The 27,917-nt window shown below is 39.0% G+C and overlaps 1 long non-coding RNA gene across 1 annotated transcript; it reads right to left on the bottom strand.

Moving 5' to 3' along the window:
* Nucleotides 1-38: 38 nt before the first annotated feature.
* On the bottom strand, nt 39-24,857 carry LOC104863424. The gene is made up of 4 exons (XR_780565.3): nt 24,780-24,857; nt 24,617-24,693; nt 22,932-23,012; nt 39-560 (listed from the first exon to the last, which is right to left on the bottom strand). It is a non-coding gene; the product is annotated as an uncharacterized LOC104863424 (long non-coding RNA).
* Between the last annotated feature and the right edge of the window lie 3,060 nt (nt 24,858-27,917).

The raw sequence follows: 27,917 nt of genomic DNA, 5'->3' as shown, positions 1-27,917 counted from the left end.
CTGAGTTCCAGGGTAGTATCAACGGCATAGTGAGACCCTGTCTCAAAAAACAAAACAAAACAAAAATCATCATCTTGTGTGGGGATTTAGCTCAGTGGTGCTTCACCTGCCTCAAACATTCAAGGTCCAGAGTAGTATTTTTGGTACAAAAAATAATTAATTAATTAAAAAAAAAATTTAAAGTCACCTTCTCAACAAAATGAGGGAAATGAGTCCAGATGAATTTAACAAGAGATGGTAGAAGATAAATGAACTGAGGCAGGATACATTTTGATTTACAAATGTGTAGCTTCTCCTTTCTATCACATATCTCGAAGTACAGATTAATGCCAGGTTGTTAATGTTGCCTGCATCTGACTATTGCCACAGTGTGTGACTTGTGCTATCTCTCACTTGCCAAGGTTCCAGTGAATTCATAGTTATTTTATCAGAAACAAAAACAATCTAATAAAAACAAGTGCGAGCCAGAGGTACAAAAGGAACTGTGCCATTAAGAGCAGTGTTCAATTTCAGGCCACTCAGACATTTGTTGCTGTATGCGATGGATTTTTGCTGCCATCCTGTAGAGAAATGGAAAAAAATTTCAGAATATGAACTAGAGATCTATTTTTTCTTTAGCGGCTAAAGTTGATGTGCTTTGGCGCCATCTTGTGGACACATGGGAAAATGCTTTTCACTGTAAACCACAGATTTCATTTTTGTTTGTTGCTACTGTATTTAATGTTCTTTCGTGCCATCTTGTGGACAAATGGAAGAACGTTTTTGAAAATAGAATCAAAGTACAGATAGGCTCTTGACATACTGATTAGCATATCCTGTATAACTTTCATCCCTAAAAATAAATACCGGCTTACAAAATAAAATTGTAACACCGAGGAGTAAAACGAAAGTACAAACAGCCCATAATTTCACTTTTCCGCTGACCCCAGATTCTGAATTCTCCGGCTAGGTTGTCTTAAAATTCACAGCACCATTTTTCTTTCAGTATAAAGTCTGCTTTTCTGCTGTTTGAGTGCTACCCTCGTAACTTGTTCTGATACTTGATTCTCCATTTATTTGCCTACAATCAATCTTTATTTACAAAATGAGCTAGGAGTTAGGCTAGGTTCAGTTATCTTAGTCACTATAGGTGTGTTTTTTCATCCTACTCTTCCTCTTCATCTACTTCATTTTAACAATGTTTATGCATAGTGATCCTGGAAAAATTGTATAAATATTGGCATAATATACATTCCAGTGCCTTGCTCACGTATTTATTGGTTTAACAGATATTTCCTAGGTACCTTTCAGAAAGTCACATCACTTTTTACCGTTCAATGAATGCATTACATAATCATTTCCAGTTCCCACCTCAACAACACCAAGTACCATTCAATTTTTATGTCAAATTTGTGCCAACATGAAAGGACAAAAGTCACATTCAGTTATTACTGGGGAATGAATGCAGGGTCTTTGCCCTGAGCACATGCCAGGCACTGTGAGTTTCCTCCTTAGGCAGGGCCTTTGTAAGTTGCCCAACTGGTGATGCCGATGAGGACAGAGGAGAGAGCTGTGCTGAGAGGACTCTGGGGGCAGTGGGCGCTCAAAGTCGCAGTCACGCCCAGGGACACCCCAGGGAGATGCTGCTACTGGTGTTAGGGTTAGACAACTGGAAACAGTTCCCATCAGAAAAGAACTTCACAACACATCAATTCAAATCCCAGAGTCCAACAGAGGACAGAATTTTTAAATCTGTTAGAGAAGTGCAATGAATCACTTATAAAGATGAAATCATTAGAATAACAGCAGATTTCTCAAAAACATTTAAATGCCAGTAGAGCCAGGATTGAAGGGTTTCAAGCCCCAAAAGAAAACGCCTTGCAACTCAAAGACTGATTGAACCTGCAAAACTGTTATTTGAAGTTGGAGGGCAAAAAAGGTCTTTATATGGCATAAAGCACCTTAACAAATTCATGGCCACCTCACCAACACCAAAAGAAAAAATTCCCAACACAATCCAAGAAAGGCATAAGGAGGCCAACAATGTCAAAAAGTATAATAGCATGAATGCAATAGGCAGGGTGAGCAGGTAAGCAGAGGGTAAAAGAAAGGGGAATCATCAACAGGAAAATAATGCAGTGACAGGAATAAGTCAACAGTTTTTGGTAATAATTGTCCATGTGAATGGTATCAATTCTCCAATTGCAGCTGGAGATTTAGCTCAGTGGCGCCATGACTGCCTAGCACAAGGGCCTGAGTTCAATGCATTCTTTCATTCGTCTGTTCATTGTCTATATCCATACCCCTCAACACATCCATCTTATTTCTTGATACACATAAATTGCATGCAATGGTACAGGTTACAGTAATTATTTCAGGAAGCACAACACTAACTAGGCATTAAAATGGATTTTAGTGGTTTTCTTTTGGATGTGAACTTTCCGCAGTGAAACACACCATGTGTGTCATTTTGTGGCACTGTGTATGTATAGAAAAGGAAATTGAACCCATGGGGTTTGACCAATGAACTATATCCCCAGTATGTTTTATTTATAGTTTTTATTTTGGGACAGGGTCTCACTAAGTTGCCCAATCTAGGCTCCATCTTGTGATCCTCCTGCCTCGGCCTCTCAGAGCACTGGGATTACAGGCCTAGACCACCACATCATACATGAAATGCACCACTCTTAATGAATGCAGGATTTACTCAGTTTTTCATTCTCATCCTAATGGTTTTGCTTCCCATCACATTAAACCAAGGAAGGTGGAACAACTATGCAAAATTCCATCTTCCCCCTGGGACTGGGGCAGTGCTCAGTACCGACTGTTTTTCTGTGAACAACATGGAGGAGTTGGCAACACACACACGGTCCTATGCACGGCTTATTGGAAAGCGGGAGGGAGAGAGGCAGAGAAAGGGGAAAAGAGGGGGAGCATAAAATTAGATGGGAGAGAGAAGAGCAATGCAATAAAAGAAGGAAGAAAAATGGTAAGAAGAGTAATGGGAATGAAAATAATTTAAAAACTGTAACGTGTGGGAATACGCCTGGACACAACCCACTGTTCTGTATAACTAATATGCACTCACGAACAAGGCATTCTAAGTGTTTGAAATTCTGCCATTTGCTGTAACCTGGACATTCCAAGAGGGCTTCATGCTACTTGGTGATATCAGCCAGATACAGAAAGATGAATACCACACAATCTCATGTACAGTGGAATCTAGCTATGTGGAACTCATAGAAGTAGAGAGGGAAACAGTGGTTACTGCAGTTATTGGATAGGGGAGACAATGGCCAAATGACACAAAATTTTCCTTAGAAGAAATAAGCTGTAAAGATCTATTACACAACATGTGGCTACAGTGATAAGAAGTATTCCTGAAAATGGCTAATGGAGTGGATTTTATCCTTCTCAAAAATATGCCAAGAATGTGCAGTAATGTACATAAGTACCTTGGCTTAGCCATTCCACAATACACACATATTTCAGTACAACTGGTTTTACATAAAAATATATATTTATTTCTTAATTAAATAAGAAAAATGTATGACACTGACTTGACCACACACACAAACACACACACACACACACACACACACACACACAGTGCCATCTAATTCCATCTTACAGATAGGTCCACCATTAACTGCTAGAGACAAAATTCTTTGGTTTGCCAGGCTCGGACTTGCATAACTGGAATCCCAGTTACCAGGAAAGCAGAGACAGGACATTCAGAAGTTTGAGGTCAGCCTAAGCAATTTGGTGAGACTCTTTCTCAAAGTAAAAAATAGAAAGGTCTAGGGGTATAGCTCAGGGCTAGAGTGGCCCTAGGTTCGATTTCCAGTGCTGCTGTGAAATACATAAATGCATGAAAGAATGAATGATTTTGAATAATTATTTTATTATCCCACACATTTTTGACAGAAATGAAATCACGCATACAAATAATCCTGCACTTGATACTATATATGATAGACATACACATGACATTTTCCTGTCAGTTCCTGTAGCTCCAATTCAGATTCTTTAATGACTGGAAGCAATTCCAGTGTTCTTACTTAATGGACTTGGGGGCAAACCAGCTGTGCTTAAATTCTAGCTTTGCCACTGTGGAAAATCAAATAGTAAACAACCATACAAACATGTCATTTCTACCCTGGCCACAAGCAGGCCTCTCACACTTGGTACTATTGCCAGTTGGGGCCAGGCACTTTCTTGGGGGTGGCCTTTATGCTGGGGCTCTGCAGGTTGAACAGGAGCACACTCAACCCTAATCTCTAGATACCAGCAGTGCATATCTCTCCTGCTGTATGCATTGCCAAGGGTCTGATCTGGGCAGGGCACAGCTGGTTTCCCTAGAGAGCCACTGCCAGTATGCTCATGGCTGGTTACTCCACTCTGCCCCCCAGGTCCCTACCTCTGAAACTGGAGCAGAAAGGCTGTTCTCCTCTGACTGCTGTCACACAGAGCATACAGTGCTTACCCACCACACTTCTCAACACACGAGACATTCAACAGGTTGACTTTTGCTGCCTCCACCATTGCTGCTGCTACACGGCCTGTGGTATGTATTCGTGGATATGTTCAGAGGAACATTTTACAATACACTTGACAGACATTTTGGAAATTTAGCAGTGAGATCAAGCTCAGAGTGCATTGAAATAAAGACCTCCATAACCTTTCAAACTGAAATCAAACAAAGCCGGGTGTGGTGGCACACACCTGCAGTCCCAGCACCGGGGAGACTGAGGCCGGAGACTGGGCTGCAGACAGTTTTTTCCAATCATGTACCTTAGACATTTTTAACATTTTCTACATTCTTTTAAATCTACCTTATTGTCTTCAACTCAATATTTTGGAATGAATAAAGCATACAGAATATGTAACAAAAGCAATATTTTGTTTATTACCTTTTCATTGTTATGAGTTCCTTAAAAGTTATCAAATCAGCAAAAGGTCCTTCACATTGACTTTCTCTCTCCATCTTATTCTCCCTCTCTCCCTCTCTCCCCACCTTACCTCTCTCCCTCTCCTCCTCCTCTCCCCACATCCTCCAGTTACTCCATTCAGCCCCTTGATGTAAATACACTTGTGTACCAACAACTCCCAAACATAGAACTGAGAAGTAACCGTCTGATTTGGCTAGCACCAACACAACAACCAAACAGCAACTCAGGTTCATCGAGTTTGAAATTTCATCATGGTGAGTTGAAAAAAAATGGTTTCTTCTTGAAAGAGTGGTCTGTATTCAGCAGCAGTGAAGTTTGGGAGGAGCCCTTAGCTGAACCTTTAAGGAAGATGCCTTTGGTACCTGCATTATCATACCTCCTTTGCCTGCCTCTGAGCTCAGTCATACAGTTCCTTGCAAACTTAGACTCACCCTGCACTTGAAGGCAAGACCCAACCTCAAGCACATGCCTTCCTGCATCTTGCTCCGTGATCTCCTCTGATCACCTTGTAAGCATTCTAGGCCCTCATCTGACCACAGACCAGAAACAAGAGGGAAGTACATCCAGGAACGGTGCTCACAGTGCAGAAAGGAAGCAGACACACAGATACTCAAACATCTTGTTTTAAGGATGGGCATTTTTTTCTGCTTCTCTGGAATGTAGAATGGAACACACAGCAGTCACCTTAATAATGCAGATTGGTTTTATCTCTTTCTCTTCCCCATTATTTGCACTCCCTCATGCTTTCCGGTGTCACACCTCACATAAGCTGCCTCGGGCACTGATATTTAAGGAATCAAATCAAGGCTTCCCTTCTCGACTCTTACCAGCTCTTGTATTCACACAAACAGACTGCTGAAGCCAGGCATCCACATTTCACCTCTTACCATCAGGGTCAACTCTCCAGACAGAGGGGGATGGGGAGCAACTCCAGGGGACCTCTGAGCCCCTGCCCACTGACCACTAATAGATGTCAGGCTTTCATGGAAGATGCAGGAGTAGTCTGTACTAGAGCCCGATTCAGAATTCCTTTTGCAAATCCTAATCTGTGGGAGCCTTGTCTGTAGAGTGAATGGTTAAACTGTGGGGCAAAAACACACAGGGGGTGAGGAGTGAATGGTTAAACAAAAAGAAGTTTAACTTAAGTGAAGCATGTTGGATTTGGCCCTTGTGCTTCCTCTTTCCCCGAGAAAAACTTCCCCGCCTTGGGACAGCTCCATGCCCAAATGGCTTTACTAAATAAAAGCCTGAGAGGTCTCTGCGTGGGAGCTCATTCTTCTCCCAGAGTCTCCATGAAGGCTGGGTGCTCTCAGATGACAAATAGCTGCCCTGGGCTTCTTGGCAGATTGAACTAAATCTCATCCCTGGATAATCTTTTACTTCCTCTATGCCACCTGCCACTGAGACACCTCCCTTTCATCATGGCTCCACAGAGGAGGGGAGGGGAATCCCATTTGAGGAAGGAAAAAGATAAAAGCATGGCAAGATTGCAAATATAAATTTATTTGGATGGTGCATTGATAGGTTTGCATGTGGGGGAGGTCCCTCACAGCACAAGACTATCCCAAGGCTGTGTGACTGTAGGACAAGTGGCCAAGGTGATGCCTGGAGGGTAGCAAGAAATGGGGAGTGGATTACAGGTTCAGGTAATGTCACTCAGTTGCAAGGCAGAGTCTCTGCATCAGAGATCTTCAAAGGACAATGTTGGCATTGAGTATACTCAGCCCTGGGATTATCTCACTTATGCATAGCACATACTGAGCATAGTTTCACAAGGTATGAAAAGCAGCTGAGCTGCAATGGCCTGAAATATGCTCATTGGGGCTATGCTTAAAACAAATGAATACATCAAAATTTGAGTTTGACACTGATGGTCTTTCCAATTAATTTGGATCAGCCTGCAACTAAAAAAAAAAAAAATGTTTTAAAAGAAATCCTTAGGACTAATATGCAGTGGCTAAGTTGAGCTCACTTATCTACCGTACTAAGTATCTGCTAATATATTTTTCTCTACAATTTTACTGTAGCTAAAAGTGTACATATTACACCTCGGATTCCTTCACTGTCTACTGTGCATTTTCTGTGATCTAACTCCATATCCCTTAGCAACCCATCTTCACATCAGCATGAATCTACACATGCATTCACTCGGCACACATATGTTATATATGTCTGTATTCATATGTACAGCAAAACCTTCTATTGTTACTTCAAAGTGGCAACATGGAAATTACACAGCCAGGAGCATTTTTGTAGCTAGAGTCAAAGAATTATGAGAGCCTATGGCCATATGCTTGTTATCTGTCTCGTACCAAATGGCAGCTTATTTCCCATGGCACTAACAAGGGGCTAACATGGTGCTTGCGTGCTCCTGTTCAGCCTGACTGAGCTGCACACAGGCCAGATCACTGAAAAGAAAATGGATCCCATTTCTTCCAGAAGCAGCAGTCCACAAGCCACTCAGGCACAGCGAGGAGTGCGTTATTCAACATGGCCCCAAGAAATACTCTGGCAATCCTGTGAGCTTGAGCTCTAAAGAACTACAATAAAGACCACTCGAGGCTATAAAGCAGAAGGTGTTTCACAATGAGAAAAGTGCTGCCATGCATCCTCCAACAGAAGACAACAGCCAACAGGCCACAATTCAATCCAAGAGATAGTAAATAAAATTCTGCCATGCCAAAGCCTCCTGTAGCCGTGAGGAAGGCTGCACAAACACAGTCTGTGTCATGGATTCACCCACACAGGCCTGCAGTGCCGTAGCATGTCCCCAGAGATGCAGAACTGGAAATGGAGTCAGTGGCCTTTGAGGATGGGGTTGTGAACGCGGTCTGTTCTGCTGCCAAGAACTCAGGAAAATATTCCAACGGCCCCATGACTGACATGCAGAAGAAGGGAAGGCCTTCCACAGATGGTCATACTCAGCAGACAAAGAGATATTCAGAGGGCTGTGTTTGGAAATCACTATCCTGTCTTCCCAGAGTGGAACCTGTCAATTTCTGACAGCGGGATCTCGTGGGACATGTGTGTCCTCACATCTGGGATGGTGTGGGACAGAACTCCTGTTTATAGGAAGAGAACCCCCAACTCGGAGTCAGGAAACGACATGGGAGCCAGTGGGCTGTGTGCCAGCACGTGCTTGAAGGGCCTCTACTGGCATCCAGAACACAAAGCAAACAGCGAGCAAGACCATGACTGAATGGCAAAAGAGAAGATGGGTCCCAAATTAGGGACAGGCACAGCACGCACCAAAGGTAGTCGATGTGGATGAGTGTGTCAGCGGTGGCACCGTCCTGCCTTTACACAATGTCCCCAGTCCTTTTCTCATACATGCTATGACTTTGAGAGACTAGTGCGTTCAGACCAGGGAGTTCTGGAACCAAAGCCAAGTGAGAACTTGGCAGACAAATCCCCACTCAGAGTATGGGAATGCAATTGGGGTTCCAGGCCCAGCATTCCCACTCTAGGTCAACAAAGGACCAGCACACTGCAAGCCCAGCTCCCCCAATGTGGGGAAGACCAGCAATCCAAGTGCATGCATTAGTTCAAGGTCAAGCTGTAATTCTAAAAGAAGGGCAGCCTACTGAACCCAAGGATACTCATGCTTCCCAACCCAGAAATCAACTATAATTTGGGAAAGGATCCCTTGCAATGGATTTCCTCTCCAGGAATGAATGGCAGGGTGCCAAGGGCCCAAGTCACTGGCAAACTGGCCCACAGTGTAGTGGACTGCCAACCCCACACCAGGTGCCCAGCAAAGGATAAGCCTCTGTCCCCTTCATACCTAACAGACCATGTCAAAATTCCAGCCCCTATACAAAGAATGGGATAAATCATGCTGGAAAATTCAAACTCCCAGTACAGCAGAACAGAGGCTTTCTTGGCCAAGAGCAATGGATCACCTGGCATGGCCTCTCCTGAGAACCTCCAACATGGGCACGAGAGATCTTACACTCAACTCTGGTAGGAGGTAGCACCGATCCTAGCAAACTCAGCTTGGTGTCCTCACAACAACAATGCCTCCGTGTTCCAACTCTGACACCCCCACACTCCAGAAAGCATCTCTTTCTCTGTAACAGCCATGTTGGACTGTGGCCACAAAAGTACTGTGGTGGAACAGCCAGGCAAAATATTTTTCAGGAGGGGTCTGCCTAGGGCATTTGGCCACATTCCACAATTCCTTTTGAGCACAAAGTGGGCAGCATGTTGGTAGAGCAGTGGACATGAAGGAGAAAAACAAGAGCTAGTCAGCTGTATGACAACATCGTCCACCCAACAGAGCAGGAATCCAGGCACCACCCTGGGCCACAAGACTTGGTCTTGAAGAACAATTGAATCCTGTTGAGCCTGAGGAGTGACACTCTCTCCCTGACAACGTCCCAGAAAAGGTGATGCAGGCTGTCCTGAAGGAGGTGCCTTCTTCCCACAGAAAGTAACACCCTGCCTGTGACAGCTGGAGAGAAGTGAAGAGCTCTAGCAACATAACAATAGCACCTCATGGCAGTCTCTTACTCTGGCTCAGGACAAACAGCACCTTGCTTGCCATTGGCAGTGAGCAGTGCCCGAGTGGGTGTGCACATCTTGTAACCAGGAGGCCCCATGGAGAAACCATGTGCTCACAGCTCACTGGCGCCCCACATGTAGCAGCTCATTAGAAGCAAGGAGAAAGACACGGAGGCAGCACAGACAGGCATAATATTTTCCAGGAGGGCTCCACGTAGGTTGCTTGGTCACATTCCATAGTTGCTTTTGAGCACAAAGTGGGCAGCATGGTGGTAAAGCAGTGGACATGTGAGAGGAAAACTAGAGCTAATCAGCTGTATGACAACATCCTCCAGCCCAACAGAGCAGGAATCCGGCCACCACCCTGGGCCACAAGACTTGTTCTTAAAGCACAATTGAATCCTGTTGAGCCTGAGGAGTGACACTCCCTCCCTGACAACTTCCCGGAAAAGGTGATGCAGGCTGTCCTGAAGGAGGGGCCTTCTTCCCATACAAAGTAGGAGCCTGCATGTGATGGCTAGAAAGAAGCAAGCAGCTCTAGTATAATAACAAGAGTGCCTTATGGCATAGTCTCTTACTCTGGCTCAGAGAAATAGATGAATAATAGGAAATTGCATATTTTGCTTGATGTAAGAGTTTTATCTGCAAAAAGATCATTTACTAAACATTTGCAATGGCAATATTTCTAACGTGCACACACCTAAATTTTTAAATGCACCACAAATTTTAATGCCTTTGCATTAAAAATAATAGTTTTAAAGGAAAACCTCTGCTCATATTACTTCTCATGATTTCTTCTAACTTAAAAAGAAATCTTTTTTTCAAATAGACTTCTATACTGATTTTAGGTTTTAATCTCTCTTGGCCAGTTTGATTCTCATCACAATGTACTGAGAGAGAATCATGCTATAGCTGCCATAACACCAGAGCAAACAGTTTTATTTCAATTTTTAAACTACTGTCATTTAAAAATGATTATGTATGCAAATCTCACTTTGTAGAGAATACACAGGTTTCATCATTCATAAACACCAATTATTAAGATGGTAATAAAGAAAAAGGCAGAGGAAGAGATACGCCAAGGGAGAAGGAAGAATAAAGGGAGAACAAACTTCTACACAACTAACAGGATTTTAAGCCATAACATAATTATCCACTTTTTTCACAATTGAGAAAAGTCCATGTGTGAACTGACTCTACAATGAAGGTGTAAAGACAGCAACCTGGAACTTAGAGTTTCAAGGCCTGCCAGATGTGGGGTCTCATTCTGGGAGGATGAAGTAGGATTGCAAGGTCAAGCCAGCCTGGGCAACTTTGTGACCCAGCAAGGCCCTGTCTCAAAACTTAAAAAGACATAAGAAGGCTGCAGATGTACCTTAGTGCCAAGGCCCTGGGTTCAGTCCCGAGAACCACAGAAGCAAGAAAATATTATGATCTAATTCTCACTTCCCTGATTTGTCACAGCCAATTATGTACTTCTTAAACCCCAGTAACCTCATTAAACATATAATATCCTTCTGTTAGGATCTGTGAAAACGAAACTGAATTCTCCCTTAAGTTCTTACCATGGAACCTCAGGCACAGTGAGCACTCAGAAATTTCTTCTTCAGTAATACTCATCTCTTCATAGTGCTGCTCAATATTACCAATGCCCAGGCATTCTGTTTTATTTTATTAATGTATTTATTTTTGTACCAAGGATTGAACTCGGGACCTTGCATTTCCAAGGCAGGTGGCCGAACCACTGAGCTAAATTCACAGCCCCCAGGGCTTTGGCATTCTGACCTCATAACTTTCCATCAGATGCCACTTCAGCAAAGCCAATGATGGTAGCTTTAAGCCTGTAGCTATGTGGAATTTGATATCACAATGTTTTCCTGATAATAGAATACCCTTTGATACTGAGAGTGGGTTATATTTACTGATAAAACAAACTATGGTATTCTGCTGATCAATGTGCTTTCTGTGACTGCCACTGTTTTTGTTCTACTGATTCTCTAAATGGTAGAAACTAGTACCAGTAATCAAATTACAAGTGATAGTAACATCACTCTTTTACAAATCTAATGCAATGCACAAAAAATATGGAATATACTACATTAACCAATTTGACTGAAAAAGTGAACAAAAAAGAAATATGATATAATGACATGACAGTGCCCATTCTTACTTGGGAATTACATTATATGAAATTAATTAATTCCAAGGTTCCTTCTTTGTTCTATGGAAATGTACTCATTCTACTTACCCACTAATATTCAATCTAGGCCAATGAGAACATTTATTTCCTTGGCAAGTTCCAGGCCAGCCAGGGCAATTTAGTGACTTCACTGAGGCTCTGCCTCAAAATAAAAATCTCCTTCATTCATTTCTAGCAAAAATATTCTCTGCTCATTTAGTGTAAAAAATAGTACTTATTTTTGTAACAAATATCCGGATCTTAATAATGATAAAACTTCCAGTAATTATTACTATTTATAGAAAAAAAGACCTGAGGATCAGTGGAATAGACTGAAAGATATGGAGACAACTCCAGATGTACTCAGGTACATCATCTTTGACAAAAAGCCACCCTCAGTGGAGGAAAGATAGGCTCTTTAATAAATGGTGCTGGAGAAATGATTTCAACCTGCCAAAGATTAAAACTAGAACTTTATCTTTCATCATGCACTAACCTAAAATCCAAGTGGATTAAAGATGTAAATATGAAAAACAGAAACTCTAAATTTGCTGGAAGATAAGTTAGGGAGAATTCTCGAAGACATTGCCATGGGAAAAGACTTTATGAACAAATCCTCAGTAGCATGGGAACTACCACAAAGAGCCAACAACTGGGATCTCATCATATTAAAAAGCTTCTGCACTGCAAAAGCAACTATCAACTTCCAGACTTGGTGGTGCACACCTGTAATCCCAGAACTTGGAAGGCTGAGGCAGGAGGATCGCTGGGAGTTCAAGACCAACCTGGGCTACATAGTGAGTTCCAGTTCAGTCTCAACTACATAGTGAGACCCTGTCTCAAAAAACAAAAAATAACAACAAAAAAAAAAAAGAAAGAAAGAAAGAAAGAAAGAAAAGAAAAGAAACCAACAACATAGCTAAGAGATAATCTACAACGCAGGAAAAAAGTTTTACCAGCTGCTCCTCAGACAAAGGACTATTACCTAGAATATATAAAGAACTCAAAAAAATCAGGCCTCCCAAATATAAAGACTTAATTCAAAAATGGGCATCTGAAATGAACAGACATTTCTCAAAGAGGTAAAAGTGGAAAATAAATATATGAAAAAATGTTCACATCACTGGTCCTTGGAGAGATGCAGATGAAAACAACACTGAGATTCCACCTCACTCCAGAAAAGAATGCATTCTATCAAGAAATCAACCAATAACAAATACTGGCCGGGCTGTTAGGAGAAAGGAACCCTTCCCCATGGTTGGTGGGAATGCAGACTGGTGAAACCACTGTGGAAATTAATGTGGAGATACCTCAAAGAACTATGATTAGAGGTTCCATTTGACCCAGCTAGCCCTCTACTGGGTAGCTTTCCAACAGAATTTAAAGAATCATACCACAGTGATATATGTGCACCCATGTTTATAGTGGCACAATTTGTAATAGCTGTATCTCAGCAACAGCCCAATTTCCCATCAGTTGGAGAATGGATAAAGAAGATGTGTTTTTTCTATAAAATGGAGCACTACTCGGCCATACAGAATGAGAAAATAGTCATTCATAGGACAATGAATGCATATTGAGGCCATACTCAAGTGAAATAAATAAGACACACATTTGTAAATACCAAATAGTTTCTCTGGTGTGAAAAACTAAAAGTGTAAATTTTATAGCTGTATACAAATTGTATAACTGAAAATGTGAAATAGGAAGAAAAGAGCTAAAGGTGTAGGGAAAGTGGGAAGGCAAAAGGAAATAAGGAAAAGAAAAAATATGAAAAGAGGAGAAAATGGAAACAAAGTCTTTGTAAATAGGGGAGGGGCAGGGGTGATGGGAGTGGAGGGGTATGGGGAATAAATGAGGACCAAGATCTGTCATGTAAGGGTAGAAGAACCCAATGATGAAGGTAACTGCAGAGCATACTTAAAAACTACCAATAAATTCAGTAAGATTAAAAAAAGAAAGAAAATAGGTTCAGAAGGGCTTTATCTCAATGTGATAAAAGCTATTTATTATAAACCTACTGCCAACATCCTATTAAACAGTGAAAATTGGAAAGCTTTACCTCTAAAATCAGAGACAAAAGAAATATGTCTACTATCACCACTCTTTTTAAATAAATTACTCAATACCCAGAGCACTCAGGGAAGTGAAAGAAACAAATGTGATATGTGCAGGAAAGGAAGGAGTCAAATCACAGTACCTCCAGTGACATGGTCCTCTACAAAGAAGACCCAAATAATTCCACCGAAAGATCTCAGGAATTAATAACCAAATTAAGTAGTCAAGTAGAATACAAAGTCAACACAAGGAAATCAATAGCGTTTTTCCACAAGAATAATGAACTCACCCAGTAAGAAATTAGGAGAATAATAACTTTCACAACAGTGTCAAGAAAAATAAAATTGGTATTAACCTAACCAAGTAAGTGAAAGACCTCTGCAACAAAAACTACAATAATATGAAAAACAGAGATGTAAGAGGACATCAGAAAATGCAAAGACATCTTTTGTTCCTGGAAAGGCAGAACCAAACTTGTCAAAATGGCCACACTTCCAAAACTGGTATAGAGATTTAAGGCAATTTCAATCAAAACACCAATGCCAGCCAGAGATTTAGCTCAGTGGTTCAACCATCTGTCTTGCAAGTACTAGGTACCGAGTTTTTTTTTTATTAAATAATTGAATTTATTGGTACATTTTAGGGATACAGTACAGTTACATTCATTGTTGGGATCTTGTACCTCTACATGACAAGTCTTGGTTCTCATTTTTTCCCCTTGTCCCTGCCCTCCCTTCACCCCCTCCTCCCCTCCCCATTTACAAACACTTTATTTCCATCTTTTCATTTTCTCACATCTTTTTTCTTTTCCCTTATTACCCTTACCCTACCCATCTCACCTTCCCTACACCTTTAGCCCCTTGCTTCCCATTTCACAATGTCAGTTATCTCATTAGGATCTTGTGTACTATTACAGTTTATTCACACCAGAGAAACTATTCAATATTTACACCAGGGAAACTATTTGGTATTTACACATGTGTGACTTATTTATTTCACTTAGGAGTATAACCTCAATATATATCCATTTTCCTATGAATGGATCTAATTTCTCATTCTTTATGGCTGAGTAATATTCCATTTTATAGAAAAACCACATCTTCTTTATCCAGTCTCCAACTGATGGGCAAATGGGCTGTTTCCAAGTTTTAGGTATTACAAACTGTGCCGCTATAAACATGGGTGCGCATATATCACTGTGGTATGATTCTTTTAGTTCTCTTGGAAAGATACCCAGCAGAGGGATGGCTGGGTCAAACGGAACCTCTACTCCCAGCTCTTTGAGGTATCTCCATATTGATTTCCATAGTGGTTGTACCAGTCTGCACTCCCACCAACAATGGAGAAGGGTTCCTTTCTCCCCACAACCCCGCCAACATTTGTTATTGTTTGATTTCTTGATTGCAGCCATTCTTTGTGGGGTGAGGTGGAATCTCAGTGTTGTTTTCATCTGCATCTCTCGAATGACCAGTGATGTGGAACATTTTTTCATATATTTACTTGCTGCTTTTATTTCTTTGTCTGTGAAATGTCTGTTCATTTCAGATGCCCATTTTTGAATCGGGTCTTTATATTTGGGGGGGGCTGGTTGTTTTGAGTTCTTTATATATTCTAGATAATAGTCTTTTGTCTGAGGAGCAGCTCGTAAAAAGTTTTTCCCACATTGTAGGTTGTCTCTTACTTCTGTTGATGGTTTCTTTTGCAGTGCAGAAGCTTTTTAATAAGATGAGATCCCACTTGTTGATTCTTTCTGCTAGTTCTCATGCTACTTAGCATGTATTCATAAAGTCTTTTCCTATGCCAATGTCTTCAAGAGTTCGGCCTAACTTATCTTCCAGAAAATTTAGTGTTTCTGTTTTAATATTTAGATCTTTCATCCACTTGGATTTTAATTTAGTGCATGGTGAAAGATAAGGTTCCACTTTTAATTTGTAGCAGGTTTTTCAAACACCATTTATTAAAGAGGCTATCTTTCCTCCACTGAGGATGGTCAGCGCCTTTGTCAAAGATGAGGTAGCTGAGTACATCTGGATTTGTTTTCGTGTCTTCCAATGTGTTCCACTGATCTTCAGGTCTGTTTCTTTGCCAGTACCATGCTGCTTTTATCACGGTGGCTTTGTAGTATAGTTTCAAATTGGGAATTGTTATACCTGCTGCCATGTGTCTGTTGCCTAAGATGGCTTTTGCTATTCTAGGTCTCTTATGGTTCCAAATGAATTTTTGCATTCTCCTTTCTAGTTCTGTGAAATATAGTGTTGGAATTTCAATTGGCATTGCACTGAATCTGTACAGCAGTTTTGGTAGTATGGCCATTTTCACTATGTTGATTCTTCCTACCCAGAAGCAGGGGATATCTTTCCATTTTTTTTATATCCTCTTCGATTTCTTTTTTCAGAGTACTGTAGTTTTCAGTGTAGAGGTCTTTTGCTTCTTTTGTTAGGTTGATTCCTAGATACTTCATTGTTTTGGATGCTATTATGAAAGGAATTGTTTCCCTATTTTCTCTCTCAGTGAGTCTGTTATTTGTGTACAAGAAGGCTATTGATTTTTGGGTGTTCACCTTGTATCCAGCTACTCTACTGAATCTGTCAATTAAGTCTAGAAGTCTTTTGACGGAGTTTTTTGGGTCTTCAATTTAGAGTATCATATCGTCAGCAAATAATGACAGTTTAACTTCTTCCTTCCCTTTCTTTATTGCTTTAATTTCTTTCTCTTGTCTAATTGCTATGGCTAATGTTTCCAGAACTATATCAAAGAGGAGTGGTGATAGTGGGCATCCTTGTCTTGTTCCTGATTTTAACACGAAAGTTTTCAGTTTTTGGCCATTTAATATGATGTTGGAAGGGTCTGGGTAGCTGCGCCCTTTGTTGGGGGCGCCGACATCGCTGCCCCAGCCCCAGGAGGGTAGTTGCACAGGCGCTGCCGAGCCAAACTCCCCCTCCCCCCAGATCCCCTGAATGTGCCAGTCCATGGACCTACTCCACAAAGACATAGCTGGCTATAAAGGGTGATTTTTAGAGGTCCCAAATATGAACATCTATAAAGAAGGGGCAGGAGAAACCTGTGATAGAACTGTCTCAACTGTTCAACCCTGCAGGAGGTTGGGGAGCTCAAGTTGGTCCTTGTGGCCTGAGGTCAGTCTGTGTCACGGGATTCTGCCTGTGACTAGATGAGATAGGTGGATTTGGTTATGCACATGGCTGCATACGATGTGTATGATGACAGCAGAAATATAGTCTGAAAGAGGCCCTTCAAAGTCATTTTTGTGTCCTTTTCTTTCTTTTCTTCATTCCACTCTGTAAATTCTTTTTTCTGTCCTGTTTCACAAACTCAGTCTCTTGCTCCACCATATTGGCCCTCACCTCCTTTTCTGTTCCTGCTCCTGCCCTAATTCAGATTTATTCTTTTATCATTTTTTAATTTTTTATTAATGTTCTTTTTTTTCCATCATTGAGCCTCACTCAAAGGTCAGTAGTTTCAAGGGAAAGTGAGCCCCTATAACTGTTAAGGGGATATATTCTTGTCCTTATACTTGCACTCTGTCTATCCCTTTTGAGTTTTACCATTTCCTAAAGATTGTGTGGTCATTCTGTGTCCTCCGGCTTCACTTGAAACCTTCTCCAGTTCTTTTACTTGTTTACTCTTCTCATCCTAATTAGGTCTAGGCCTCCATCCCAAATAGTAAATATACCATGTTGAGGAGTTTGTCCACTGCAAACATATTTTGGGCTGCTTCTTGATTTTAATTTAATTCACATGATTGGGGGGTGATGCATTGATGACTACCAGAAGTGGTCAATTTTCAGTAGGTGACTGATCCTGTTGTGTTGCTGATTGTATCGATTGGGACAAGGGATAGGGATTGATTGGATGAGTTGTTTTCTCTGATATTGTGAAAGTGAGAATGTCTATGAGTCATTAGAGACTCGGGGGCTATACTGCAATGATATCAAGAAGATTTAATAACCCAGAGATTGAATGAAGGACAAGCCAACAGCAAAAATAAAAATGAGAAAACACTTAACCAAGACACAAAGACAGACTTACAGTTCACCAATGGCAAACAGTAGGGCAAAGGAGGACGAAAAGTCTGATAGTGAACCTTCAGGACACTCAGAACTCACAGCACAGGAAGTAACAAAACAGATCAATCAGGCTCTAGAAAAATTCAAAACTGAAATAATTTCCCAGATAACCACAGAGATGATGAGCAAAATGAAAGTCATGATTCAAGATTCTAGAACAGAAACTGAGAAAAAAATAGATGAGCTCAGGACCATAATAGAAGCCATGAAGGACCAGCATAAGAAAGAAATGGAAACAATGAATGCCCAACATAGGAAAGAAATGGAATCCATAAAACAGATTCAAACAGATATCCAGAAACTCCTAGGTGATGCAAAGAAGAATAACATGATTGATAGGAATCCACAAAGTAGCAGGAGAAAATGCAAGTGACTTTAAAAAGCTGTTCACAGAATTAATGACAGAAAACTTCCCAAACAGAGGGGAAGAATTTGACATGTAGATAAGTGAGGCATATAGGACTCCAAATAGCTCCCGGAGCCTCGCTGGGTTTTCGGACCCAACATTGTGGAGGCCTTTTTGGCTGTTCATGCTCCGTGGAGTGAAAATGAGACTTTGAGTCTTACAGCACACACCTGTAATTCTAGCTACACAAGAAGTTGAGGCAGGAATATCACAACTTCCAGGACACTCAAGGAATCTTAGGGACCTAGCATTACCATGTGTCAAAAGAAAAATAGAAAATGACAAGCAAAAGGACCCAAGTTCGATCCCTGGTACCAAAAACAAAAACAAAAAATAAATAAATAAAAATAGAAAATGAAAACAGATAGGGATGAAAGCACATAGCACTGTGGTAGAGTGCATTCCTAGAAAGCATGCAGCCCTGGGTTCAATTTCCAGTGCTGCAAAAAAAAGAAAAAAAAAAAAAAAGCAAGGAACACAAATTCATAGCAAGAAAGGCAATGATAAATAGTGGGTAAGAATTTTTATACGAAATAATATGAAATCTATGAATGCATTTCACTTTCCTACATTCTTAATATATATATAAAATACCAACATGCAGGAGTACCATGGGACTGTTCTGTATCTTACTAGATACACATGGATCAACTGAACAGATTTATAGATTAATTTAGTGTCAATCTGAAGCACTTTGTAATACATTAAATCTGTAAATCAGACACATAAATCTCTCTAATAATACAAAAGCATGGAAAAACGATCGAAGACACTAAAATATATATATAAAATACCAACATGCAGGAGTACCATGGGACTGTTCTGTATCTTACTAGATACACATGGATCAACTGAACAGATTTATAGATTAATTTAGTGTCAATCTGAAGCACTTTGTAATACATTAAATCTGTAAATCAGACACATAAATCTCTCTAATAATACAAAAGCATGGAAAAACGATCGAAGACACTAAAATGTAACAAAATTATTCAATGAAAACGTATTTAATGAGAAACATAAGACAAAAATAATCACGAGTCCAAGCAAAAGCAAACTGGTGGACATAAATCCAACATCAAGAATAATATTAAATGTGAATGGATTAAGCAATTCAAGAAAAATAATTTTAGACTAAATAAAAAATAAGATACAAATATCAGCACTTCACATAAAACACATTATATTCAACATGCAAGTACACTGAAAGAATAGAAAAAGTATATACGAAATCAAACATAAGAAAATAGGAATGATTTTTAATATCAGAGAAATTGATCATTTTTCTAAAAATGTTATTTAATGTTGATGACAAGGCTAGGGATTTAGCTCAGGGGTGATGCGTCTGCCTTGCAAGCACAAGGTCCTGAGTTCGATCCCTGGTACAAAAAAGTGTTTATGAGAATAAATACAGTCAACTGATCACAAAGACATAAAATTATAAATGGATATATACTAACAACAGAGCTCCAACATATTTCAAGCAAAAATAACCAAATGGAGGAGGGAAAAAAGACAGCTCAACCATAATATATGGAAACTTCAATAAATCACCTTAAAAACATTTCTATCCAGTGCTACTAAAGTATAACCAACAAGTAAATCTGCACATATTTAAAGTGTACAACGCTTGATAATTGCATACACTGTGAAATGATCACACACCCATCATCTCACATAGCTAGCTCACACTCCAAAGGGATAAAACATCTAGGCAGAAAAATTTTAAAATGCTAATGTATAATATGAACATGATAAAATCAAGCACACCTAGCAGAACTCCACAGAATATTTCACCAAATAACTGTAGAAAATACATTCTTTGTGGGTATACCTGGAATATTTCCAGCAAAAACCACATAACAGGCCACAGAAGAAATCTCAATAAAATAAAAACAATGAAATAAAATGAAATATGTTCTTTGACACAATAAACTGAAATTGGAAATCAACAACAAAGAGAAATGAGGAAAAAAATTAAATGTGGAAATCAAGCTATATAGTTCTATGTAAACAATATGTGGAGGAAAATTTCAAGTGAAAACTACATTAAAAGAAAACTGACAGCCAGCTGTGGTGGTGAATGCCTGTAATTCCAGCACTCTGGAAGCCTGAAGCAGGAAGATGGCAAGCGCTAGCCAAACCTAGATAATTGAAGGAGACCCTGATTCAAAAAATATAAAAAGCAAGGGAAATAGATCAGTATGAAGGACTGAGTTTAACCCTTACACCACACAAACACACACACATACACACACACACACACACAGCCTAAAAAATATTTCTAATTAAATATTGCTAAGTAGTATTTTATATATAATACCTCATTGCAAAAATCACCCACATTTAACTATATACAATTGTTTCATTTAAATAGTAAATGTACAAATAAATTATCAATATAAATTTCTCAATATACTGCCTAAATAATACATAGGGCAAAAACTACAAAAAAAGAGAAATGAAATTTTCTTCTTGTAAAGTTGCATGTATATGAATTGATATTTTCTTTATTCTAAGGAGATGAAGAAAAGTAAAGGATCCATATGCCAATCGCTAGATCAACCAGTAATCCTACCACAAAGAGGTATAAGTAATACTTTAATTACTAATGCAGCTCCTTTATTTGGTACTGTGGATTGAGCACAGGACTGTCACACTGAGCTACATTCCCAGGCCTGTTTATTGTTTTGAAATAAAGTCTTGCTAAAGTGCCCAGGAGGGACTTAAACTTGTGATCCTCCTACCTCAGCCTTCCTGTGCTGGGATTATAAGTGTGTGCTACCATGCCCAGCTACTAATGGAACTCTAAAAATTCCTACCAAACTTCAACGCTCTGACATATGCCACATTTATTTGTTTGCTGTAATGTACTTCCATCTCATAGTCTATACCTAGTACATGCTGGGGACTGGACAATCAATGAAAACATTTAACAGAAATATATTAAACAAAGAAAGATGAAGATGATCCACACTTCAGAAGATTATTTGGCTTTAAAGAAAATTTTACACCTTAAAAAGTTAGGCATAAGAAGATAAATGTCCAAGGTGAATGCTAACTTCACAAACAGAAGGACCAGGGCTGTGGCTTAGTGGTAGAGCACTTGTCTAACACGAGTGAGGTCCTGGGTTCATTCACATATGTGATGCGTTTATATACATACACATACATGTGAAACAAAATGTTTTTCTTTATCAGTAATATTAATCAAACATAGGCTCTGTAAGTATGTATGAGTACAACACAATTTACTGAAAAACACACCTTTCAGCTGGGCATAGTGGCTCATGCCTGTAATCCCAGCACTGGGGAGGCTGAGGCAGAAGGTGGATGGCCATGAGTCTGAGGCCTGCGAGGGCTACACAGTGAGTTCAAGGCCAGCCTACACTGCATAGAAAGACCCTATCTCACCCCTTGCCCTTCAAGTACAATCTAAAACAAAAAAACAGACCTTTCACCATTTATTAACCAAAACTTTATGCCTATTTGTGAGTAGTTTTGTTGAATATAGTCCTAGAAGAAAAATTACCATTTATAACTGGTAGGAAAAAATTTAAATTTGCTTAAAAATACCACTTTAATTTCTCAAAACCCACTACCACTTTTTCTCTCTCAATAATGTGGTATCATGATAAAAAGTAAAGCTTCCTGTTTTACATGTTATATTCATCAATCACATTAAATATATTCATTTTCCATGTACACTTACTTCTGTATCTCCTGTAAGGAACAATAGAGAGACCGAGAATGAACAGAACATAAATAACAACTGCTCATGTAGCAAGAAGACAAGGAAGCCAAACCACAAATTCTACAGTGACCCGGCTCCGACAGCGAGCACTTGGTCAATAACTGCCAACGTTCTTCACTGTGGACCCTGTTTCAAACTTGGAGGGGACCAAATATGCCCCCTAGTCAATCTTATACAAGGTTCCACTTCTACCTGGTCTCTGACTATCTTCACTGAGCCAAAAACATGCTACCAGGGTATCCTCAAAGCCTTCCATGTTTTCTACTACAGTTTCCCAACTTCCCTGAATGCTATTGCATCCCTGCCAGATGAAAGATCATGGCCATAGCCCTTGCTACAGAAAAACAGAAATATATTGTTCTTGTTTTCATGTCTTTTCAGAATTGTTTGATGTATGATTGGTTAAATATTCTATCATTTTGTGAATATGTGAAATACCAAAATCGTCACATGTACAAAGCCCATACATATATTTTCATTTTCACAAAAAAGTATACAGATTGCCTAATATGTACTGTTTATATAAATCAGTTCAAATTAGGAGGCATTTGCCACACTTGAATGCTGATGAATATTATATAATTATTGTAGATTTGAAATATTTTGCCTGTGTATCACTTCATTTTGTTTGAGCAAAATTGCATCTGTTCTCATACAACTTCTCATACATGTCAAAAATTGCATCAAATTAACAATTAAAACAAATTATGTTAATATTTTGCTTGGAAAATATGTCGCTTACTTTATTCACGAGTGAAGACATTTGAACATATCTGACTAAGAAATAAAAATTGAATATTTGGGCTTCTGGAAAAAATTTTTTCATGAGACTTTTCATTTTACTTTTGACAAATTTTCTTTCTATAAATGCATTAAAATTGGATGGATTAAATAGCTATTATACTTTTATTGTGTTCCAAAGCTATATATTGAATATCTGTGTGAAATACAAAGAATACAAAGAATATTGGTGATGTATACCCATGAAATGCTTAGGAAAATTAAAGTACATTACCTGATGTCTCTGAAATTTGACAGTTACTGTTTCAAATCACACTTGGAGAAATGGTGAAAATGGATCTGCACCTTTCTAATACTGAAATAAAAATTAAAAATAGTCAACATAGTATTCATTAACCCAAATACTATCTTTCCAGACTGACAGCAAGATGAAACAAACTTGAGAATATCTGTTCCTATTCAAACAGTAACACATAATCGTACAAGAAATTCTTCAGACTGAAGAGAAAACATCTTTGATGGAAAACTACCCAAAGGGAACAAGAGCATGAAGAGGAAAATTATGTGGATGTGTACAAAGATGACTTGTTCCTCTTACTTCATTCTGAAAGGCTGGATCTTGGAAGTAAAAAATCACACATATTATCTTAGATATAAAATATATAATTTGCACCACTTATCAAATTGTAAACAACGTTTTTTGCAATCAGAGAAAAATATATACCTAAGACAACTGAGAGGCAAAGGGAAATTAGGCTTAATCAACTTACTTGATTTCAAGCAACAATACTTAAAAAAAATATTTGAAAAGAGAGAACAAATAAAGGAGGTTTTGTTATGAAGTTTTATACACACTCATAAAGGGACCAAAAAGGATCATTCCTACTCCTTCCCAACTCTGTTGTCAACACATGAAAGTCGCATCTTGTTTAACTTCTACTAAATATATAGTGTATTTATATTAAATGTCAGTTAATACTTATTATTATATATTATATATGCATTTTATCGAGTTAATTTGTCAGACTATATCATTTCATAATTGACTATCAAAAATACTTCTATTAAATACCTACATGTAAACATTCCTATTATTTTCACTCACGTTCACTTTCCTTTTCCTGAAATAGTTGTGATGTATATACACTGTTTCTATAAATCATTTCAGCAACAGAACATGTTTTCCAAAGCAAGACATTATTACGTATTCTATAAATATAGGACTGTAGGCATAAAATAATCTGTGTAGGTAACACAAGAGTCACTTCATTTTTTGAGCAAGAATTTTAACAAGTTCTCAACCTTTTCAACATTAGCGTCAGATCAAGAACTATAACACCACTCATGTTTTGCCTGTGAACGTTTTCATACTGCTTTAATGCACATCCATCTATCTATCTCATTATCTATCTAGATTTTTTCTGGTACTTAGGATTGAACTCAGGTATTTGCATTTGCAAGGCAGACTGCAGAACCACTAAGCTAAATCCCCAGCCCCTCTTTCTACATTTTTAAATGTATTTTTGGCTTTCTTATTTTCATGTGCACTTCTGGCTTTTTGCCCTTGCTTAGCTTTGTCGCTATTGTCAATCAAATAAAAGACCTCTTTATTTATAAAAATTCAAAAATGATGTGCTGACAGATACTGAATGTTTTTCCAAATGGGAGGTTTAACCTTGGGCCTCCGCACGCTCAACTACTAAACTACCTCCCGAGTCCCACCCTCCTCTCTAAAGACTGGGTCTCACTAAATTAATGGACCAGCCTGGCATAGTACTTGTGACCTTCCTGCCTCAGCCTCCTCAGTAGCTGGGAGGAGTGTGTCACCATGCCTGGCCAGTTACTGAGAATTTAAAGTATTTCATTAGCCTGATACATATTTGGGATCTATAGGAAATAAAAATAATACTAGTGCTATATAAAAATATCAAAACCCTCTGAAAAGTGAAGACACGTTACCTGTCCGGGAACGGTTCTCTCATGATGGCCGCCTTCCCAACGGAATCCAGGAAACCGTTAGTAACGGAGGATGCTTTCTGTGCAGAAAGGAAAAGAAAAAAATTAAACTGGCACCAGAATTCAACATCCAATGACATTTGTTTCTGAACTGAGAATCAAGTACCTGGACAAACCAGAGAGAGTTGGTAGCTGGATCACCCTTATTTCTGTTGCTCCCGGAAGTTCTCCCGTAGGAACGGAAGTAGGACCAGAAGGGAACTGAGAATTTCCTGGGGGCCAGAAGAGCCCTGGCCTGGAGGCCCAACACTGCCCCTGCTGGCGGCAGTAGAGAATGGCAACCGGCCGTCACTTGGACCTAGCAATGTGCCTGGGAGCTGAGCCGGCTAAGCGACCTTCTATTAGGGTTGAGACTACTTGAGTTACTGGAAGCTGACCCATTGCCAACTCCCTATTTAGTATGGGATGAGGGCTTAATCAAGTAGTCTTCTGCCTTTTCTACCTCATACCTTCTGCAACTTGTTAAGGGATACATTTCCTTCTTCAAAATACTTATGAACCTTTCAATCTTGAAGTTCTGATGTGCTAGGTGTGGTGGCACACGGCTGTAATCCCAGCACTCAGGAGGCTGAGGCAGAAGGATCCCTATGAGTTCGAGACCAGCCAGGGCTACATAGTGAGTTCCAGGTCAGCCTCACCCTCATAGAGAGACCCTGTCTCAAAAAAAAAAAAAAAAAAAATTAGTGAAGTTCTGATGTGTGTCTTATATGGGTTTGAATGTCAAGCAATTGATATTTATGTATTAAAATCCTTTGATAGCCAATTACTTAGAGAATTTAAAAAGATTAGTAACTTTTCAAAGAAGCCTATTTTAATGTGAAAATAGGACATCCAGTATCTACTGGTTGTAAAATTTTAATTTTAATTGTTCAGTGAGTTATACATATCTATTGATGGATATTTGATAGCTATAGATTTTTAAGTTATTATACCACATAAAATATAATTTTTTATCACCTGGAATTAGCATAATTAATTGTACAGTTTTGGTGTTTAACTTTGACTGTGTAATGGTTAACCCAAAGAATATTTATGTAGTACCTGCCATGTTATGGTAGCTTTCTAATAGTAGCACTTGTTTTTTTTGTTGTTGTTTTATTTTTCTTTTCTTTTTTTTTTTTGTACCAGGGTTGGAACTCAGGCCCTTGCACTTGCAAGGCAGGCAGCAGAACCACTGAGTCAAATCCCTGGACCTCTAATAGTAGCAGTTGTGGATTTCAGTCTTAAATTCCCTTTGTCCTCTGCCATTTCAATTACTTTGATATCATCTGATCAAGGACTCTGTAAATAAAATGAATACTTAATGGTAAATTAGGCATACTATTATTCTCTGGGTCTGTCACACTGCACATACTCAGCACAGTTTAAAATGACCTTTAAAAACTTATGAACTCATCAATTTCATACCAAATAACAAATAAAATATAGAACAATGTGGAACATACAATTGAGGCATTACATTGTTTGAGTTCACATACGATTTTTCCACCATAAATCATGCTTCTATAAATTCATACAATCGCCCCCAAATCAAAAATAATGCAAAATCCTGTGTTCTCCTAAGGAACAATAGGACTAAACTTTTACTGCAAATTAAATTCCAGTTGAATCCTAATCAGAAAGAAGAGGAGTCCATATTTAATGCACTACCAAGCATAAAGTTGATTAATTAAAATTACAAACTGAATTTATGACGAATATCACTTATTCAAATCCTTAGAGAAATAACTGGTTTTATATTGTTAATTGTCAGGAGCCACTGATGTATCATGTTTCCTAATTTATAAAACAAATACACTAACAACTCTTTAAAAATTACATTCTTCTGATTATGACAAGATTCCAAAATCCATTTTCCCAAAGTTATTGATCATGTGCATTTTCCATGTATATATTTGTGTATACTATTATCATAAAAATGCAGCTACTTTCCTAATCTTTGTTTTTATTTTCATCCATAGAGAGCTGTAGTAACCACAATGCTAGAACAGTGTCTAGGACCCAAGAAGACAAACAGCTCCCTGGCATAAACTAATGCACATCCCAGCCTCTGGTGTTCACTGATCAGACTAAAGGGAACCTGTATTGTATGAACAGCTCCTTCCTGGAATTTCCCTATAACCTTCATTTTCACTGAGAGAGACTGTTCATCACTGTAACACTTGCATTCCCTGTCCCTGTGGGATCAATAACAGTGGGTACTTGAAGAAAGCACTATTTTTTGTCACTGGTCATTCTGACAAATAGCAAACTGCTCAGTTGCCACCTTATTAACTCCATTTACCCAATAATGTGAAAAACATTTCATGTTGATGATGGAGTTTTATTCCTTAAACTGAGAAGGCATAAAATTACCACAGAATAATTACTTTAGATCTACAGACACCTGGTGATGCATTTCTTAACTATTGAACTATTTTATTTTTCATCATTTATGAGAATACCCAAGCCAAACTCACTCAGAGAGATTTTTAAATTATTGAGGGTATCAAAGCATTTTTTTGCTAGGGAATGTGACTAGGGAATGGGAAATAAATTGAAGTTTGTATTTTGTTTATATTTTAATCAATCTGCATCATCCTGGAATGGCCAGAATTTAACAGTCTTTCTGGCTATGGTAAAAGTGCTCCCATGCCACACTGGAGTGAACAAGGGAGAAGGACACACATGAGGAGGGTCTGACTCTTCATTTCTTTAAGGTGCCCCTTATTTTCCTCTTCTTGGGATGCTTCCAGGTACAGGAGAATATGTTCAAGTCCATGCTATGGAATAGGCTGATAGTGAAGAAGTATTTCACAAAGAAACGGAGGTAAACCCACCCCTGGTGTGTGATCAGGGAGAGTGATAAGAAGGATGCCCTCTGCTTACCAGCTTCTGCACAAGTATTATCCAAGCAATAGTAGAGATTGTTCCCAATATTTCTGTGCCCTAAGTTTCTGTATTTGGGTTTTAATTTTTTCCAATGTTTGTTACATTTCTCCAATGAAGCCAACAGGGCTTGAAGGATTTGAGACAAATAATTTTAGGAATTGATTCAACTTAACCATTACAAAACTATTCTGCCAGTTTTGCTGTTGTTTTGTAATTTGACAGTTTCATCTGAACTCCCCAGCTCATTATCATAGTTACTCATAGAATCATCTCTTTATCATTGTTTGATGTGTCCTGGATAAGAAAAGCCGTTCCCACATGTATTGCTCACAGGTACTAAGCCTTATTTCTTCAGATTAGCTGTGTGTGATGA

The sequence above is a fragment of the Fukomys damarensis genome, unplaced genomic scaffold, assembly GCF_012274545.1.
Source record: "Fukomys damarensis isolate Sample0158 unplaced genomic scaffold, DMR_v1.0_HiC HiC_scaffold_23, whole genome shotgun sequence".
In the NCBI taxonomy this organism is placed as follows: Eukaryota; Metazoa; Chordata; class Mammalia; order Rodentia; family Bathyergidae; genus Fukomys; species Fukomys damarensis.
The sequence above is the reverse complement of the archived record's forward strand: the minus strand, read 5'-3'. Positions and strand labels throughout refer to the sequence as shown.